The following is a 6,176-nucleotide window of genomic DNA, read 5'->3' on the forward strand; positions in this document are numbered from 1 at the left end:
CATGATAATGGCTGCGTCAACGCCGCGTAAAAAGTTGAAAATATTCATCTCATTCACTAAACTACACGAGGAACTAGATAATAGACAACCTATACAATCAATTGTGTCATTACAGCCGTAAGGTGCCGAAGTTACCAGTTCCCGAATCCAATAGCTTTTTTTTGTCTACGGTGACGTGTTGCAAGGTGAGAATTGCTAGTCGTGTGGTATATGTTTGAGAATGCAATATGGCATTGAAAGGATTTAATAAACTGTATGATTAAATTTGTGATACATAATGGCATTTACCTAGTTGTTAGTGTGTGATCTATGACATCATATTCGTTTGTTAGCCCGCCTTTCAGCGAGCACCATATGCTAACCCACAAAGTTACAATCAATTCACTTGATTTACAATTCAGATGATCGCAACTGCTGGTGAGCTAATGTTATAACATTTATCAAAATCAGACAAAACTCTTAAGTGTTTATGACTGTTTTAATAGCCTGACAAGTGTTAGTATATACATGTTGTTCTGTAAGGAGTAGCTATAGATTGCCTATTTAATTGTTATTAATTTTGCTTTAGTGATCCATGATTTAAAAAAGATGAACAAAACAAGTACTAGTATGTGGTAAATTGCAAACAGTTACTTCACACTGGATTGCTACATTTAATCAATTTTTGAAGGTCATGTCTTCTAAATACTATATGCATATTTTTAATCAGAAATTTATGTGAGTACTGAATATTTGAGACAGTGTGGCTCTTTATAAATACGATTCCCTGAATCAAAGAAAATAGCACCAAACTGGTTTTCACGATTTCCGATTGATGGGTATGTGTATTTTCTTTGGTCATAGTGCACTAATTCTTTTGTTAATTCACTTTCAATTTTTCTATAAACGGTCGATTTATGTTTTATAATTCTTTCGTTTAGACCTTTAAGTCAAATCATTCTAATTAATCGATTATTTTTTAAAAGAAATAAACTTACTCGCACTAGTAGTAAGGACATAGTAGGCAGCCGCAATATCAGTATTTAGAAATAAAATAATGTATGATATTAAACGCCACATTTCTACAATCTTCACGGAAATAATTATACAATGGGTTATTTTCCTTGATAAAACGGATATAAATGCATGATTAAATATTTCATCTTATGAAATAGAATAATGCAATGATCACTTCATATTCGTCTTATATTGTTATTGATTTCAATTTTGTATTTACAAAATGCTATACCAGATCATAATTAGTAGTCGTCGTCAATTGTCATTATAATGATGATTTGGAAAGATTTTCCAACTACAGAGACATTACAGTTTTAGAATAGAATTTAATTTTTTTCTCAAAAGAATAATTTCGATAGTCTTCATTAAGTTTCTTAAAAGCTTGTCTATGCAATTGGGCATTTAGAGTTTATAATGTGAATATGATGTTTCACAATATCTTTTAATCATCATGTTTTATTAAAATTCAGTAACTGTAAGCACTGTCATGTTTATGTTGCTGAGGACATTTCTTAAGGAACACAAAATATAAATTATGTAATGTAAATTATTACTAATGATTATATTTGTATAAAAAGTTTATATAATGAAGCGTTATATTTTAGTGTAAAAAAGGATACAAAAATTAAAATGAAACAGGTGTAGTGGTCTCTGTCATTTGATGTGGTATTTCGTCGGTATTGTTTTCATCTTGACGTGTTATCAAAGATGTAAAGGCAGCATGTAAATAAATTCATGTATATATTTGTTTAGGGGCCAGCTGAAGGACGCCTCCGGGTGCGGGAATTTCTCGCTGCATTGAAGACCTGTTGGTGACCTTCTGCTGTTGTCTGTTCTATGGTCGGGTTGTTGTCTCTTTGACACATTCCCCATTTCCATTCTCAATTTTATATGGTATATACTAAATTGTGTACGGCAGACGCGCGTTTCGTCTACAAAAGACTGATCGGTGACGCTCAGATCAAAAAGGTTAAAACTCAAATAAAGTATGAATAGCATTGAGGACCCACAATTCTGCAAGGTTGTTTAATGGTTTTCTTTTTTGAATAGAGATACTGAAAAATCTTGTGAAAGGATACGCAACCTGATGTCTTATACATGAACACAGTAGCTGCATAGTCACATTACATAAACATTTCACATTGCTGATCTCTCTCGGGGGAGAGGGGGGACTTTTTTGGAAAGTCAAATATATCGATATGGGGTTATTTCCTGGAGGTGATATAACACTGGATAGAGATTTATATTTCAACGGGTCATAAAAAAGTATCAACACATCAATAAAAATGCCGAACTCAAAGATGAATTCAAAAAGTCCATAAATCTGAACAATCAACCGCCCTACTATCACTACAAACCAGTAAAAGTCTGAAATGGCCTATATCTGTACTCGACTGTACTGATTTTTACTCGACCAGTCTGAATTGGTCTGAATTTTACTTAATATTACTCGACCCAGTCTTAACCATACTCGACTGTACTGATTTGTACTTGACCCTTATCTTTGCTATTGAAAATAGTCTAAACTATTACTCGACCAGTCTGAAACAGTCTTAACCCAGTCTGGACCAGTACTCGACCAGCTCTCGACCTATTTTTTCAGTCTGAACCATACTCGACCAAAGGTCTGAACAATACTCGACCAGTCTGAACCATACTTTACCAAATAACCTCTGCTTTATAATTTTGATTGTTTAAATAACTTTCTCTTTAACTTACATGACAACAGCCACAATTAAAAAAAGATATATATAAAAACATTTTTTACATTCTTTAATAATACATGATTCTCTTAGATTTGGCAAATCGAGATAGTTAAATTATCTAATTTTAAAGTCTGAGTCTTGTTAAATAAAAGACTTGTTTTACCTGAAAACCACACCTATACTGAGGGTAATAAAACCTTATTAAAAATAAGGTGTTTTTTGTTTGGCATGTGTTTTTTTTTTAAACAAAACTTGATTTTCCTAAATTCCTAAATAAAAACGAATGTAGGACAGAAAGTCACAGGACAAAAAGTCACAATTCAGTTTTGAGGTTATTTTTCTTTGAACAATAGAACACTTATTTTTAAAAAAACATTTTTGTATTTTTCTTGAAACAATATCAATAATGATCAAATAATTGTTAAGAAAACAAAATGTTACAATGTCTTGGTACTTAAATGGCTTCATGGTGCCAAGAAATATATCCTTTGCATGATTGAAATTTTATAAATCTTTATTTATCAAATTAAGTCTTATGAACAATTTCCTAAACTGTAAAATAAATATGTGTCATAAAAAGTAAACATTTCAAGATCTTTCTCATAAATATTCAATCAATTGTATACAAATTATTTGTGACTTTTTGTCCTATCAAATTTGTGACTTTCTGTCCTGTGACTTTCTGTACTTAGGTTTCATGGTTATATACAATAGTTATATAACTATCTTTTTAATGAGGTAACAACAGCCAACAAAATCACTGACATTGTTTAACCTTATATCAGAAATATATCTATTCCTATTCATAATTTGGGATATATATATATTTTAAAAGGGATAAAAAATTCAAGAAATAAATAAAATTTTTCTTCTGATTAGGGGTAAACTATAAAGTAATACATCCTGCTTGACGCACACTGATTAAAAAGATCACACCTGGTCAGAGAGTAATAAAATTTAAATAACATCCATTGAAAATTACAACATCCTGTAAAACTTAAATAACAAGGCCTTTGAATTCACTAGATAAGTAATACACGAGTTTAAGAAAAATATGGTTTTCTTTTTACCTGTAAAACACCTGTACTGAGGTAATTAAACCATTAAACCTTATTAAACTGCTTCTTGTATGCCATGTCTTTAATTTTGACAAAACGTATTTAAATTTTATTAAAATAAATTTCTACTGCTACTTTGGAATACATTTCCTTTTTTAAAAGGTTATCAAGGATAAAAAGATGAAAGTTTTATTGTTATTATTAAATTAAATTTTTGATTTTACAAAACAAAGGTGTCAATTCTAACATTTATTAAGTTGCTTTATATACTATTTTATATATATTTTGATAAAAAAAAAATTGAATAACATTTAAGATATTTGAATAATGGTTGAAAGTTATAGTATTTTTGATGCATAAATCAATGTGAACATGATATCATGTATATGAAAATTCATTTAACGAACTTAATTTATTACATGATATTTTTTTAATCCAACCAGAAATTTGATCACCTTGTTTTATTTTAATTTTAAATGTGATATACATTTTATATATATATATATATATGAATAACAGTTCCTAAATTAATGAAAAAATAATATAGATAGATACAAAAAATAGGTCTAGGTTGGTTAAGACTTGGTCGAGTATGGTTCAGACTAGGTCGAGTATGGTTCAGACTAGGTCGAGCATGGTTCAGACTTGGTCGAGAATGGTTAAGACTATGTCGAGTATGGTTCAGACTCGTATAAAATGGTTAAGTACTGGTCGAGTAAAGGTCGAGTACAAGTTCAGACTGTTTAGTATGGTTCAGACTACAGTCAAGTAATATCAAGTAAATTTCAGACCAATTCAGACTGGTCGAGTAAAAATCAGTTCAGTCGAGTACAAATATAGGCCATTTCAGACTTTTACTGGTTTGTAGTGTATATCACGCAACGAAAGGACTTGGTACATACATTTCCCGATGAAATTTGTAGGTTAAACATGGTTTTATAGCTAGCTACACCTCCCTCTTGTATGACAGTTCTGTATAGTTTCGTTATATTATGAAAATTTAATGAGCAATCCAAACAGACAATATTGGTTACGCATGACTGTTTACTGCTCTTTTGATCTAATTAATATGTATGATCCCATATCATTCACAACTTATTAAGATGTCCCAAATTGTTTTGCTGATAGGTGTTCATGGGCAATATATAAATGGGCTATGATTTTCGTATGAAATATATTTATGGGTAGGGATTTTTCGCAAAAATCAATACATCAATGGGTGGTTATTTTTAAATCATTCTTGGATCTTTATATACCAGAAAGAATCTTCTGATTTGTACATTTATCAAATGTGTGTCCTATTACCGAATGTGTAATTTTGACTTATTGTAGGTTTGCATTGCATAGAAGAGCCTCCTACCCTGTTGATGTATCCGGTCTCGCTCCATTTTGTTCCAGGCGTTGATGCAATTACCTTAACAAGTTAATTCTAAATAGTTTGCGAAATATGAATCGATAATCTTTGAAGGAAAGGTGAAAGATAATAAAGGCATATTCAAACTCATAAGTTAAAAACATACTGACAACGCCATGGCCAAAGAAGAAAATCGACCAAAAGACAAAAAACAATACACAAAAAACAAAATGGAAAAATAAAGACTGAGCAACACGAACCCCATCAAAATCGGGAGGTGATACCATTTGCTCCGGAAGGGTAAGCAAAGCCTGATCCACATGTGGCACCCGTCGTAATGCTCATGTAAGTACAAAATCAGTGATAAGTCTGATTTAGTAGGTCTCATTCGAGGTATAGAGGACGGGATTGTGGTTTCGACAATTTGAACAAATTTTACGTCATCTCTGAAACAGACATTCTATAGCGGTCCACCAACTTCTGATATAGATCGTAAAATTGTCGAAGGGATAATTTGAAATTCACCACTTGGAAGTATTGGTTCAATTATATCCTTGTAAGCAACATCCCCCTTACAAGGAAATCATGATGGGAATGCAAGCTCTGGAATATCGTATCGACTGGGAGATATATATTCCGTATGCAGGCGCTGGTGGAATTTTACTACATATAAATGAAAAGTTCACAGTTGAGAAGATGAAATCTTCTCTTTTGTCGTAAAGTTTTGTTTTCAATTGACTCTCATTGTCAATTTCTATCTGTGAGTCAAGAAATGAGGCAGATTTAACTGTATCGGTTTTATACTTTATTTCAAGTTCAATGGCATAGAAACATTCAACATAATCACCAAAACTGAATTATTTAGTGAGAGGACATCTTTAACTGTTGCCTCAAATTTAACATATTGGTTAAACACTTGTCTATTGTGGAGACCATATGTTGACCTGTAGATGTCTATAAGGTTTCTTATTTTATAGGGTTACTGTATCATTGGGATATACCTCACATCTCTTTTGAATTGTTCAGTTGTATAATAGTTGCTTAAATCCTCGTCACTTGGAC

This window comes from Mytilus californianus, unplaced genomic scaffold (assembly GCF_021869535.1).
Source record: "Mytilus californianus isolate M0D057914Y unplaced genomic scaffold, xbMytCali1.0.p SCAF_7, whole genome shotgun sequence".
In the NCBI taxonomy this organism is placed as follows: domain Eukaryota; kingdom Metazoa; phylum Mollusca; class Bivalvia; order Mytilida; family Mytilidae; genus Mytilus; species Mytilus californianus.